The sequence below is a fragment of the Hemitrygon akajei genome, chromosome 25 (genome assembly GCF_048418815.1).
Source record: "Hemitrygon akajei chromosome 25, sHemAka1.3, whole genome shotgun sequence".
Taxonomy (NCBI): Eukaryota; Metazoa; Chordata; class Chondrichthyes; order Myliobatiformes; family Dasyatidae; genus Hemitrygon; species Hemitrygon akajei.
Window position 1 is genome coordinate 36791870 of NC_133148.1, and position 15475 is coordinate 36807344.

Consider the following 15475-nt stretch of genomic DNA (forward strand, 5'->3'; position numbering starts at 1 on the left):
ATTCTATTGTGTTTCTGATGCACCATCAATAACTCTCGGAGACGTGAGGTGAGATATAGGCTTTTATTGGCTGGAAGAAAGAACAAGCAACAATTGATCACCACACTACATCCTGGAGACTGAGGCTGGGGCTATGTCTCCAATCGCCTTTATACCGGGGTCCATGGGAGGAGGCACAGTCAGTGGGAGGAGCCACAGGAGCAGTCAGCGGGGGGGGGGGGGGGGGGGGGCGTGTCCAGACAGGTATATGTAGTTCACCACAGTTTCTTTGTATTAGCTGTGATTGCCTGCAAGAGAATGAATCTCAGGGAACTTGGTGGCATACACTACGGGCACTTTGCTGATGAATTTACTCTGAGAGGATGAACAATCTTGGGTTTTTTATCTGGAGTGCTGGGGGCCGAGAGGAGATCTGACAGAGGTTTATAAGATTGAGGGGCCTAGATAGAGTGAGCAGAGACTTATCTGTTTCCCGGGGTTGAAATGTCTAATACCAGAGGGCGTGCATTGAAGGTGAGAGGGGGTAGGTTCAAAGGGGATGTGAGGGGTAAGTTTTTTATCAGAGAGTGGTGGATGCCTGGTAGAGGTAAATACATTAAAAATGTTTAGGTAGGCCCATGGGCGTTGTTTTGGGGGGGTTGATCTACTTTTTAGCCGGTTTGGCACAACACAGTGGGCCTGCTGCCGTGTTGTACTCCTCTATATTTAAACACAATAAGCCGTGCACTTGAGTGGGCTACCTGGACGCTATAATTAGGGTTCATTCACCGCAGGTGCATTGAACACTGGAAAAGAGGAACGAATTTATAACCGCAAACACCGAGGAAATCTGCAGATGCTGGAAATTCAAGCAACGTACACAAAATGCTGGTGGAACGCAGCTGGCACAGGAAGAGGCACAGTCGACGTATCAGGCCAAGACCCTTCGTCAGGACAGTGGCAACGTCGACAGTGCTTCTTCCGATAGATGCTGCCTGGCCTGCTGCGTTCCACCAGCATTTTATGAATTTATAAATCGTTGATTCTATGATACAGTACTATACTTTGACTTGGGCAACTATCTACTGTAGAGCTAGGGTACCTAAGACTTTTGCACAGTATTTGTCAATGAGGAGCGGAGAGTGAGTTTGTAAATCTGCCAGGGGGGGGCGAAGGATGTTGGGAATGGCGAGGGTGGAGCGCCGTGGGAGGGGAGTGGGTCAAGTGGCAGAGAAGGAGTGCCAGGGGCGGGAGGGAGGTTAGCACGAGTGCAGGCATACCCAGCCCTGGGACACCAGACAAGGTTGTTTGATTCCAAACAATTGATTTATTGATCATTACAGAATGTCTCTCCGGTGCTTCCCTCTCCCTTCCCCTTTTCCCAACCATGATTCCTCTCTCCCTGTCCCCTTCCCACTCTCAGTCCACAACACAGACCCAGTTCAGAATCAGGTTTATCATCACTCACATATGTCATGAAATTTGTATTTTTTGTGGCAGCAGTAGAGTGCGATACATAAAATTACTACAGGGCTGTGCAAAACTCTTAGTAGTAGGCAGCTGTCGATCCCAGGGGATCTTGGGTTTGGGCCTCTGGTGGACTGTGCCCTCCAGGGTGCAAGCCTGGGCAGGAAGATTTGAAGAACCGGCTGTTGCCCGTGAAGCGGGTTCCCCCTCTCCACGTCACTGATGTAGTCCAAGGGAAGGGCAAGGGCCGATACAGCTTGGCACCGGTGTCGTCGCAGAGGTTGCCAGGGTGAAGTTGTAAACAACATCAAACTGCCTCAGGGACCCCGGCTCCGGATTTCTTCCTCTGGGTTTACTCCCGAAGCCTTTCCCAGGGGCGGGTATGGCCGCAAGGCAGCGGAGGTTTTCCCTCTCCTAGGCGGGCTGCCGTCCAAGGCTGATGAGCTCCACCTGCCCGAAGCAACTGGTTTTGAGGCGCCAGTGGTCCGCCTTTGCCCCTTCTCTTGTCAGTAGAAACAGTTCCACCAGGCCTAGTAGCTAAGCCACACGTGAAGGCCGAGAGTTGGACTTGGTTGTCAGAGGCTATTAGAGGCACACCATTTGGAGCACTTTCTAGCACTTTTCTGGAGCTTATTCCCACTACCACACCTGGCTGTGGAAATTTCTCTGCACCTCAGTTTCACCTGACCACCTTAGGAACCGCGAAAGTCTTATGCACCCTAGATATAGGCGTATAAGTGTCTCAGACTTTTGCACCGTATTGTATTTAAGGTCTTCTATATGACCCTCATGATGAGCCAACACTACCAGCACAGAAACAGGCCCTTTGGCCATTCTAGTCCTTGTCGAACTACCCAGTCCCATCCACTGGCACCTGGGCCATAGCCCGCCACACCCCAGCCGTCCAGTCCTCTGAAATGTTGCAATCAAACCCAGATTACCCACTGCCACTCTCAGCTCATTCCACACTGACACCACTCTCTGGCTGAAGAAGTTCCCCCGCAGCTTCCCCATGAATATGTCACCTTTCAACCTTAACCTATGCCCTTTAGTTCTAGTCTTCCCCCAAACTCATTTACGTAAGTGTGCTTTATGCAAGATGTTTATGTATACGTGTGCTAATATATAGCCACTGTTATGAGGGAAGTAATGTGGAATGCTGGAGGTCCAGTTACCTGGTTTATAGGTGAGACAGACGGTGGGGAACAGTATGGGCATTGGCTGCAGCACGGACTAGGCCTCATGCCAAGGTGGCTCCTGTTTGCAGCTGCCCAGGAGGGAGGCATCGGAGGCCGTGTGGCACTGCATCCATGCTGGTGTCAGTGCAGCCCTCTAGTGGTTGCTCCTCGGGCGAGGACCAGCTGTACGCCCACTGCTATCTTATCTGTGCTGTGCGTCCCTTGGGCAGTGTGCTGGCTGTTGGAACTGTGTTTTTGCATCTTGGCCCTGGAGGAATGTGGTCTCATTTGGCTGTGTACACGAATGGTTGAATGACAATTGAATTTGAACTTGAACTTGCAGTAGTGTGCCATCTGTTTTAGTGAAGTTGGTTCTTGTTCACACACACACACCACACACAGAAGCATCTGTATTCTTTCTACAGGGGCACAACTGAGAGCATCCTGACTGGCTGCATCACTGCCTGGTATGGGAACTGTACCTCCCTCAATCGCAGGACTCTGCAGAGAGTGGTGCGGACAGCCCAGCCCACCTGTGGATGTGAACATTTTACAACGACAGGGCCCAAAGGATCACTGGGGACCCGAGTCACCCAACCACAAATTGCACATTGCACATTTAGACGGAGACATAACGTAAAGATTTTTACTCTTCATGTATGTGAAGGATGTCATAAATAATGTCAATTCAATTCAATTCAATATTCATCATTCATCTCCGTGTGCTGTGGTAGAGGCTAGCATAACGCTTTGACGTTGCCAGCAATCACAGATCGGGGTTTGATTCCCACTGCTGTACGTTCTCCCAGTGACCACATGGGTCCAAAGACGCACAGTTCGGATTGCTGAGTTGTGGGCATGCGATGTTGGCACTGGAAGCATGGTGATACTTGCCCACCCACCGCAATCCTGGCACACTGGCACACGTCGTGAAATTTGTTAACTTTGTTGCAGTAGAATGCAATAATAGAGAAAAAAACTGTGAATTACAGCAAGCTTTTATATATGTGCGTGTATGTTAAATAGTTAAATAAGTAGTGCAAAAACAGAAATTAAAATGAAAGTAGTGAAGTAGTTGAATAAACTCTTCTTGGGCTTCCAACTGAGAACAGGTATCAATTATAACCGACAAACTCTGCCATCTTCTTCAGGGATGATGCGAGTGAGGTAGTAGATTCAATGTCCATTCAGAAATCGGATGGCAGAGGGGAAGAAGCTGTTCCTGAATCGCTGAGTGTGTGCCTACAGGTTTCCTTACCTCCTTCCTGATGGTAGAAGTGTGAAGGGGGCATATCCTGGGCAATGGGAATCCTTAATGATGGGCTCCACCTTTCTGAGGCACTACTTCTTGGAGATATCTTGAATACTACTGAGGCTAGTACCCATGATGGAGCTGACCAATTTTACAACTTTCTGTACCTTCTTTCGATCCTGTACTGTAGGACACCCACCCCATACCATACGGTTATAAGACATAGGAGCTGAATTAGGCCATTCAGTCATCGAGTCTGCTCTGCCACTCCACCAAGACTGATCTCAGATCCCACTCAACCCTATACACCTGCCTTCTCTCCATATCCCCTGATACCCTGACCGATCAGGAAACGATCAGCTTTCACTTTAAATATACCCATGGAATCAGCCTGCCACTTGGACTTGATCTGTGGCAGAGCATTCCACAGATTCACTACTTCCTGGCTTAAAAAATTCCTCCTCACCGCTGGTCTAAAAAGTCGCCCCCTCAGTTCTGAGGCTATGCCCTCTAGTTCTGGATACCCCCACCAGAGGAAATATCCTCTTCACATCCACCCTATCTAATCCTTTCAACATTTGGTAGGTTTCAATGGGATCCCCACGCATTCTTCTAAATTCCAGTGAATGCAGGCTCAAAGCTGCCAAATGCTCCTCGTATGTTAAACCCTTCATTCCCGGAATCATCCTCGTGAACCTCCTCTGGAGTTTCTCCAAAGACAACGTGTCCTTTCTGAGATGTGGGGCCTTTCTGAAGTATGCTGACAATACTCCAAGTGTGGCCTGACTAATGTCTTATAAAGCCTCAGCATTATCTCCTTGCTTTTATATTCCATTCCCCTTGAAATAAATGCCAATATTGCATTTGCCTTTTTTTTAACCACAGACTCAGCCTGTGAATTAACCTTCTGTGAATTTCGCACGAGGACTCCTAAGTCCCTCTGCACCTCTGATGTTTGGGTTTTCTCCAAATTTAGATAATAGTCCACACTATTGTTCCTTTTACCAAAATGCATTATCATACATTTCCCAACACTGTATTCCATCTGCCACTTTTCTGCCCATTCTTCCTGTTTGTCTAAGTCCTGTTGCAATCGCATCACTTCCTCAGATCTAGGAGTAAAGAGGTCCTTCCGCAGCTGTACAGGGCCCTGGTGAGACCCCACCTGGAGTATTGTGTGCAGTTTTGGTCTCCAAATTTGAGGAAGGACATTCTTGCTATTGAGGGAGTGCAGCGTAGGTTCACAAAGTTAATTCCCGGAATGGCGGGACTGTCATATGTTGAAAGATTGGAGCGACTGGGCTTGTATACACTGGAATTTAGAAGGATGAGAGGGGATCTGATTGAAACATATAAGTTTATTAAGGGGTTGGACACGCTGGAGGCAGGAAGCATGTTCCCGCTGATGGGTGAGTCCAGAACTAGAGGCCACAGTTTAAGAATAAGGGGTAGGCCATTTAGAACAGAGATGCGGAAAAACTTTTTCACCCAGAGAGTGATGGATATGTGGAATGCTCTGCCCCAGAAGGCAGTGGAGGCCAAGTCTCTGGATGCATTCAAGAGAGAGTTAGATAGAGCTCTTATAGATAGCGGGGTCAAGGAATATGGGGAGAGGGCAGGAACGGGGTACTGATTGTGTATGATCAGCCATGATCACAGTGAATGGTGGTGCTGGCCAGAAGGCCGAATGGCCTACTCCTGCACCTATTGTCTATTGTCTATTACCTACCCTCTGCCTGTCTTCGTCTCATCCACAAACTTTGCTACAAAGCCATCAATTCCATTATCCAAATCACTGACAAACAATGTGAACAGTAGCGGTCCCAATACCGATCCCCGAGCAACACCACTAGTCACCGGCAGCTAACCATAAAAGGCCCCTTTTATTCCCGCTTGCTGCCTCCTGCCTGTCAACCATTCCTCTATCCGTGCTAGTATCTTTTGCTGTCGGATTTTATCTTGTTAAGCAGCCACATGTGTGGCGCCTTATCAAATGCCTTCTGAGAATCCAAATAAATGACACCCATCTCCTCTCATTTGTCCACCCTGTTTGTTACTTCCTCGAAGAATTCTAACCGGTTTGTCAGGCAAGATCTCCCTTTACAGAAACCATGCTGACTTCGACTTATTTTATCATTAGTCTCCAAGTACCCAGAATCCCAGAATAATGGACGCCAACACTTTCCCAACCACTGAGGTCAAGCTAAATGGCCTATAATTTCCTTTCTTTTGCCTTCCTCCCTTCTTAAAGAGCGGAGTGACATTTGCAATCTTAGAGTCCTCCGGGACCATGCCAGGATTAAGTGATTCTTGAAAGATTATGACCAACGCATCCATTATCTCTTCAGCAAACTCTCTCGGGACTCTGGGATGTAGCCCATCCGGCCCAGGTGACTTATCCACCTTAAGACCTTTGAGTTTACCTAACACTTCTTCCTTTGTAATAGCAATGACACTCACTGCTGATCCCTGACTCTCACGGACCTCTGGCACACTGCTAGTGTCTTCCATAGTGAAGGCTGATGCAAAATACTCATTAAGTTCATCCGCCATTTCTTTGCCCCTCCCCCCATTACTACCTCTCCGGCATCATTTTCCAACTCCGTAACAGATGGTGATACAGCCAGTCAGAGTGTTCTCCATGGTATATCTATAGAAATTTCCGACTGTTTCCAGTGTTTTCACTGTAAAAGTGACCAATAAAGCTAATCTAAAAACTATCTTTATTTTAATGACATCTCGAGGATTAGATGGGCCGATTGGCCTGTTTCTGTGCTGTATTTTTCTATGATTCTATGCCTCTGCCTCTTGTTAAAATGTAGGTTCTCGATACCTTCCTAATTCTTCTTTCCCATTTTGGACCGTTACGGGTTAAGGAACAGCCAAGGGTTGTCACTGATGTGCTCCAGCAGTTCTGCTGCCTTCTTCCTGTCAGGATGTGTCAGCGTCGCTTGGCCCAAGAGAACGCGGCCAAAATTCATCCCCAAACCAGATGGCATGCCTTGCTGTAACTGCAGCGCTGCCTCCATGCAAATCAGATGCAGAACAACACACACAAAAACTCAGAGGTCAATCATCTATTTATAAAATTACTCAATGCTTAACAAGAGGGTTGTCTACAAACCATGACAGCTATAAAACTGGTCAAGTACTTGGAGAACCATTGACATGAGGCCACAGAGAATTCCTGGAAAAGCATGGCATTGACCTTTTCCCCCTTTTATTTTATGTGCATCATGTAAATGAAATTGACAACAGCGCCTCCACTTCCTCAGGAGTTTGCAGAGATTCAGCATGACATTAAAATCCTTGACAAACTTTTATAGATGTGAGGTGGAAAGTGTGTTGACCGGCCTGCATTATGGGGCACCAATGACTTTGAGTGGAAAATCCCCGAAAGATAGTGGATTCGGCCCAGTACATCACAGGTAACGCCCTCCCACATCGACAGAAATTGATGTCGTAGAAAAGCAGCATCCATCATCCGACATCCATCACCACCCAGCTACCAGTAACTATGCTCACTTGTCCATCCATTAAGATGTTCCGCAACCAGTGATCTCACTTTAAGGACTCTTTAGCTTGTTATAAGATACTGCAAGGCTCGGTGCTGGGACCGCAGCTATTTACGATATACATTAATGATTCAGATGAAGGGATTAAAAGTAACATTATCAAATTTGCAAATGACACAAAGCTGGGGGCAGTGTGAAATATGAGGAGGATGTTAGGAGAATGCAGGGTGACTTGGACAGGTTGGATGAGTGGGCAGATGCATGGCAGATGCAGTTTAATGTGGATAAATGTGAGGTTATCCACTTTGGTGGCAAGAACAGGAAGGCAGATTACTATCTGAATGGTGTCAAGTTAGGACAAGGGGAAGTACATCTAGGTGTCCTTGTTTATCAGTCACTGAAAGTAAGCATGCAAGTACAGTAGGCAGTGAAGAAAGCTAATGGCATGTTGGCCTTCATAACAAGGGGAGTTGAGTATAGGAGCAAAGTGGTCCTTCTGCAGTTGTACAGGGCCCTGGTGAGACCAAACCTGGAGTATTGTGTTCAGTTTTGGTCTCCAAATTTGAGGAAGGATGTTCTTGCTATTGAGGGAGTGCAGCGTAGGTTCACGAGGTTAATTCCTGGGATGGCGGGACTGTCATATGTTGAAAGATTGGAGCGACTGGGCTTGTATACACTGGAATTTAGAAGGATAAGAGGGGATCTGATTGAAACATATAAGATTATTAAGGGATTGGATACGCTAGAGGCAGGAAACATGTTCCCGACGTTGGGGGAGTCTAGAACCAGAGACCACAATTTAAGAATAAGGGGTAGGCCACTTAGAACAGAGTTCAGGAAAAACTTTTTCACCCAGAGAGTTGTGGATCTATGGAATGCTCTGCCTCAGAAGGCAGTGGAGGCCAATTCTCCGGATGCTTTCAAGAAAGAGTTAGATAAAGCTCTTAAAGATAGCGGAGTCAAGGGATATGGGGAGAAGGCAGGAGTGGGGTACTGATTGTGGATGATCAGCCATGATTACATTGAATGGCGGTGCTGGCTCGAAGGGCTGAATGGCCTACTCCTGCACCTACTGTCTATTATCTCATGCTCTCGTTATTTATTGTTATGTATTTAGTTCTGCATTTGCACAATTTGTGGTCTTCTATGCTCTTGCTTTTACAGTGTTCCTGCTTTCAGTCACTGTTCTATGGATTTGCTGAGTCACGTACGCCCACAGGAACAAAGATCTCAGGGTTGTATGTGGTGGTGTGTATGCACTCTGATAAACTCCACTTTGAACTTCAAAGCTGGGCAGTGGCAAGTTTTCTCGGTGGTCTCATAGCTCCCATCGGGAGCCACAAAACCTGAACTGGAGGTAAGCCCTCCTCAGTGCTGAGGGTCTGGATCAGAGAATTCCATAAGACATGGGAGCATAATTAGGCCATTTGGCCCATCGAGTCTGCTCTACCATTTCATCATGGCTGGTCCATTTTGTCACTCAGCCCCAATCTCCTGCCTTCACCCCGTATCCCTTCATGCCCTGACCAATCAAGAATCTATCAAACTCTGTCTTAAATGTACATAAAGACTTGGCCTCCACAGCTGCCTGTGGCAAAGGATTCCACAGATTCACTTCTTTCTGGCTCAAGAATTTTTTCCTCAGCTCTGTTCTAAAAGGACGTCCCTCTGTTCTGAGGCTGTGTCCCCTGGTCTAAGACTGTCCGGCCACAGGAAACATCCTCTCCACATCCACTTGATCAAGGCCTTTCATCATTTGGTAGATTTCAATGAGGTCCCCCCCCCCCCACCCCCATTCTTCTGAATTCCAGTGAATACAGGCCCAGAGCCATCAGACGCTCTTCATATGACAAGCCATACCCTGGAATCCTTTTCATGAACCTCCTTTGAACTCTCTCCAGTTTCACTCCATCCTTTCTAAGACAAGGGACCCAAAACTGTTCACAATACTCCAGGTGAAGCCTCACCAGTGCTTTATCAAGTCTCAACATTACATCCTTGCTATTATGTTCTAGTCCTTTTGAAATGAATGCTAACATCACAATTGCCTTCCTCACCACTGACTCAACCTGCAAGTTAACCTTTAGGGAATCCGACACAAGGACTCCCGAGTCCTTTTGCGCCTCAGTTTTTTCTATTTTCTCTACGCTGAGAAAGTCAATGTTTTCATTTCTTCACCAAAGTGCATGACCATACACTTCTGGTCTCTGTATTCCATCTGCCATTTCTTTGCCCATTCTCCTACTCTGTGTAAATCTTTCGGTAGCCACTCTACTGTCTCAAATCTATCTGCCCATCCACCTATCTTCATATCAACTGCAAACTTTGCAACAAAGCCATCAATGCCATCATCCAAATCATTTTACAAATAATGTAAAAAGTATCAGTCCCGATGCAGACTCCTGTGGAACACCACTAGTCACCGACGGCCAATCAGAAAAGGCTCCCTTTATTCCAACTATTTGCATCCCACTAATCAGCCACTGGTTTATCCATACTTGGATCTTTCCAGTAATACCATGGGCTTGGAGCTTGTGATGCAGCCTCGTGTGGCACCTTGTCAAAGGTCTTCTGAAAATCCAAGTACACAACACAAACCGATTCTCCTTTGTCTATCTTGCTTGTTATTTCGTCAAACAATTCCAACAGATTTGTCAGGCAAAATTTTCCCTTCAGGGAACCACACTGACTACCGCCTATTTTATCATGTGCCTCCAAGTACCCCGAAACCTCATCCTTAATAATCGACACCAACAACTTCCCAACCACTGAGGTCAGACTAACCTGCCTACATAGTACATAGAAAACAGAAATCTGAAGCACATTACAGGCCCTTCAGCCCACAATGTTGTGCCAACCATGTAACCTACTCTGGACAATTTCCCTACCGCATAGCCCTCTTTTTCTAAGCTCCAAGTACCTATCTATTAAAAGACCCAATAGTATTCATTGCTGGCAGCCCATTCCACGCACCCACCACTCTCTGTGTGAAAAACCTACCCCTGACATCCCACCGTACCTATTTCCAGGCTCCTTAAAACTATGCCCCTTCATGTTAGTCATTTCAGCCCTGGGAAAAAGCCTCTGACTATCCCCATGATCAATGCCTCTCATCATCTTATACACCTCAATCAGGTCACCTCTCACTCTCCATTGCTCCAAGGAGAAAAGGCCAAGTTCACTCAACCTATTCTCATAATGCATGCTTCCCAATCCAGGTGACATCCTGGTAAATCTCCTCTGCACTCTCTCTATAGTATCCACATCCTTCCTGTAGTGAGGTGACCAGAACTGAACACAGTACTCCAAGTGGGGTCTAGCTAAGGTCTTATAGAGCTGTAACATTACTTCACGGCTCTTGAACTCAGTCTCATGGGTGTTGAAGGCTATCACACCATACGTCTTCTTAACAACACTGTCAACCTGTGCAGCAGCGTTGAGCGTTCTATGGACACATACCCCAAGATCTCTCAGATCCTCCACACCGCCAAGAGTCTTACCATTAATATTATATTCTGTCTTCAATTTTGACCTACGGAAATGAACCACTTCACACTTATCTGGGTTGAACACTGTCTGCCACTTCTTGGCCCAGTTCTGCATCCTATCGATGTCTCGCTGACAACCCTCCAGACTATGCACAACACCCCCCCCAACTTTGCATCATCAGCAAACTTACTAAGCCACCCTGCTTTTTCCTCATCCAGGTCATTCATGAAAATCACAAAGGAGGGGGTGGTTCCAGAACAGATCCCCGTGGAACACCACTGGTCACCAACCTCCATACAGAATACAAACCATCTACAGCCATCCTTTGCCTTATGTGGGCAAGCCAGTTCTGGATCCACAAAGCAAGGTCCCATGTCTCCTTACTTCTGAATGAGCCTTGCATGGGGAACCTTTTCAAATTCCTTAATGAAATCCATACACACTACATCTATTGCTCTACCTTCATCATTCCCTGTAGTTTCCTTTCTTCTGACTCTCTCCCTTCTTAAAGAGCGGAGTGATGGACAATCTGCCGGACGATGCTGAGGATGTTCTACGAGGCTGTGGTGGCCAGTGCTATCATGTTTGCTGTTGTGTGCTGGGGCAGCAGGCTGAGGGTAGCAGACACCAACAGAATCAACAAACTCATTCGTAAGGCCATTCGTTGTGGGGGTGGAACTGGACTCTCTGACGGTGGTGTCTAAAAAGAGGATGCTGTTCAAGTTGCATGCCATCTTGGACAATGACTCCCATCCACTCCATAATGTACTGGTTAGGCACAGGAGTACGTTCAGCCAGAGACTCATTCCACCGAGATGCAACACTGAGCGTCATAGGAAGTCATTCCTACCTGTGGCCATCAAACTTTACAACTCCTCCCTCGGAGTGTCAGACACCCTGAGCCAATAGGCTGGTCCTGGATTTATTTCCACTTGGCATGATTAACTTATTTTTATTTAATTATTTATCATTTTATATTGCTATATTTCTTCACTATTCTTGGTTGGTGTGGCTGTAACGAAATCCAATTTCCCTCGGGATCAATAAAGTATGTCTGTCTGACATTTTCATTATTCCAGTCTTCTGGAAGCATTCCAGAATCCAGTGACTCTTGAAAGATCATTACTAATGCCTAATACAATATCTTCAGCCACCTCTTTCAGAATCCTGTGGTGTACAACGTCTGGTCCTGGTGACTTAACTACCTTCAGACCTTTCAGTTTCCCAAGAACCTTGTCTCTAGTTATGGTAACTTCACAAAGTTCATGACCCCCGACACCTGGAACTTCCATCGTACTGCTTGTGTCTTCCACAGTGAATAATGATGCAAAACACTTATTCAGTTCATCTGCCATTTCCTTATCTCCCAGCATCATTTTCCAGCAGTTCAGTATCCACTCTTGCCCCTCTTTTACATGTTAAGTATCTGAAGAAAATTCTGGTGTCCTTTTTAATATTATGGCTGGTTTACTTTTGTATTCCATCTTTACCTTCTTAGTGACTTCTGTTGGTTTTTAGAAGCCTCCCAATCCTCTAACTTCCTGCTAAATTTTGCTCTATTATATGCCTTCTCTTTGCTTTATGTGTTGGCTTTGACTTCTCTTGTTAGCCAAGGTTGTGTCATCTTTCCTTTGGAAAACTTCTTCTTCTTTGGGATGTATATACCCTGTGCCTTCCGAATTAATTCCAGAAATTCCAGCCATTGTTGCTCTGCCGTCATCCCTGCCAGTGTTTTTTTTTTCCAATCAATTCTGTCCAACTTCTCTCTCAAGCTTCTGTAATTTCCCTTACTCCGCTGTAATACTGACACATCTGACTTTAACTTCTCCTTCTCAAATTTCAGGGTGAATTTGATCATGTTATATTCACTTGCCCCTTAGTGTTCTTCTACCTTAAGCTCTCTAATCAATTCTGGTTCATTGCACAACACCCAATCCAGAATCCAGAACTTCTAGTGGGCTGATCAAGGAACTGTTCTAAAACAAATCTGGAATGCACTCCAGCAATCCCCTGCTTCTGGAACCCAGCAGCAATCTGATTTTCCCAATCTACCTGCATATTGATGGCCCCATGACTATTGTAACCTTGCCCTTTTGGCATGCATTTTCTACCTCCCATTTGAATTTGTAGACCACATCCTTACGACTGTTTGGGGGTCTGTATACAACTCTCATCAGGGTCTTCTTACCTTGGCAGTTCCTTAGCTCCATCCGTAATGATTCAGCACCTTCCGACCCTCTGTCACCTCTTTCTAATGATTTGATTTCATTTTTTAGCAACAGAACAATGCCGCCCCCCCTCAAACCTTCCTGCCTATCCTTTCAATACAATGTGTATCCTTGGACATTAAGCTCTCAGCTTTAATCTTCTTTCAGCCTTGATTCAGTGATGCCCGCAACATTTTACCTGTCAATCTTTAACTGTGCTGCAGGTTCATCTACCTTATTCTGTATACTGCGCATATTCAAGTATAACACGTTCCGTCCTGTATTCACCCTTTTCGATTTTGTCCGCCTCTTACATTGCAACTCATCCTGTTAACTGCAATTTTCTCCTCTCAGCAGCTTCTCCTTGCTACACACTGCACTTAGTTGTAGGAAACAGACTAGCCTTCAGTTGGAAGTTGCTGTCAATTTAAATGAATAGTGTATATTTTTGAGAGAAAAAATTTAAGTGACGACTTCATATTTGAACCCAGACCATGCAATTTGTTATTTGCTTGTAGAGTGTGTCACTGCAAACTCATCTCCTGAATGAAAATGTGTTTCCTGGGAGGAAGTGGTCAATGATAAATTGGCACCGCAATCTTTAACACCCTTCTAATCAGCTGCCGACTGGTGCTAAATGTAAGCACAGATAGAAAACAACCTTCCCCTCATTCTCCACCCCATTTAGAACAAGTTTTGATTGATCAAATACACTGAGTGTTCCTGCATTGTAACTCGGTAGCTCACAGTGTGGCTGAGCTGTGGAAAGGGGGAGCAATGTGCACAAAAACAGAGAGACACCTGAATTTACAGTAACATGCACTCACTTACACACTCATACACTCACAATGACACACACACTCGCACTCACATAAAATCACACACAGAAACATACATACACACTCACTGACAAACACACACAATCGCATACTCACATACTAACACACACACATACAAACACAGAAACAGGCTCACATAAGAAGACACAAACAAACACTCACACAAAGACTGTATATTCACACACACACACACACACATAAGAACATAATAAGAATTCAATACCCAGTGCCTGGCCTGACACCTTACTGCCCTATTGTCCTGTTTATTATTTATTGTAATGCCTGCACTGTTTTGTGCACTTTATGCAGTCCTGGGTAGGTCTGTAGTCTGGTGTAGTTGTTGTGTGTTTTTTTTTTCTCTGTGTTGTTTTTTTACATAGTTCAGTCTAGTTTTTGTACTGTGTCACGTGACACCATGGTCCTGAAAAACGTTGTCTCATTTTTACTGTGTACTGTACCAGCAGTTATGGATGAAATGACAATAAAAGTGACTTGACTTGACTTGATAAGAAATAGGAGCAGGAATCGGCCATCTGGCCATTCAAGCCTGCTCCATCATTCAATAAAATCATGGTTGATCGGCCCATGGACTCATCTCCACCTACCTGCCTTTTCCCCATAACCCTTAATTCCCCTACTATGCAAAAATCTATCCAACCTTGTCCTGCCCAGCAGCATCTCTACTTTCTGCAAAGGCTGAGAAAAGTCCATCTCCCACCCCCCATCCTCACCACATTCTACAGAGGAAATATCGAGAGTATGCTGAGCAACTGCATCACTGCCTGGTTCGGAAATTGCACCGTCTCGGATCGCAAGACCCTGCAGTGGATAGTGAGGTCAGCTGAGAAGATCATCGGGGTCTCTCTTCCCGCTATTACAGACATTTACACCACACGCTGCATCCGCAAAGCTAACAGCATTGTGAAGGCCCCCACACACCCCTCATACAAACTCTTCTCCCTCCTGCCGTCTGGGAAAAGGCACCGAAGCATTCGGGCTCTCACGACCAGACTGTGCAACAGTTTCTTCCCCCAAGCCATCAGACTCCTCAATACCCAGAGTCTGGACTGACACCTACATCATTTATTATTATATTGAAACTTGTCTTCTACTGTGCCTATTGTCTTGTTTATTAATTATTGTCCTGCCCTACATTGCTCTGTGCACTTTATGTAGTCCTGTGTAGGTCCATAGCCTAGTGCAGTTTTTGTGTTGTTTTATGTAGTCTAGTGTAGTTTTGGTTGTTTCATGTAGCACCAGGGTCCTGGAGGAATGTTGTTTCATTTTTACTGTGTACTGTACCAGCAGTTTATGGTCGAAATGACAATAAACTTGACTTGACTTGACCTGTGGCAGCCATTTTTCAGGCTTTGGGATTGTGCTGCCCTGGACCAAGCTGTTGCCCTTGCTACCCAGTTCTACAACTACTGGTGTACGTGAATTGTACTTTATCAGCTTCAGTCCAAAATTAACTGAAGGATTGAAGGTTTTCAATGTGAAACATTGACTCTTTATTCCTCTCCACAGAGGTGGCCCAACCTCCTGAGTT

At 45.8% G+C, this 15475-nt stretch overlaps 1 protein-coding gene across 1 annotated transcript in view; it reads right to left on the bottom strand.

Moving 5' to 3' along the window:
• Nucleotides 1-316: 316 nt before the first annotated feature.
• The window catches only part of LOC140716524 (interferon regulatory factor 2-binding protein 1-like), a 377150-nt gene continuing 361991 nt past the window's right edge, over nucleotides 317-15475 (bottom strand). Inside the window, exon 2 of the transcript XR_012096308.1 lies at nucleotides 317-326. The gene's annotated coding sequence lies outside the window, so the exon portion shown is untranslated. The remainder of the gene's footprint in view (nucleotides 327-15475) is intronic.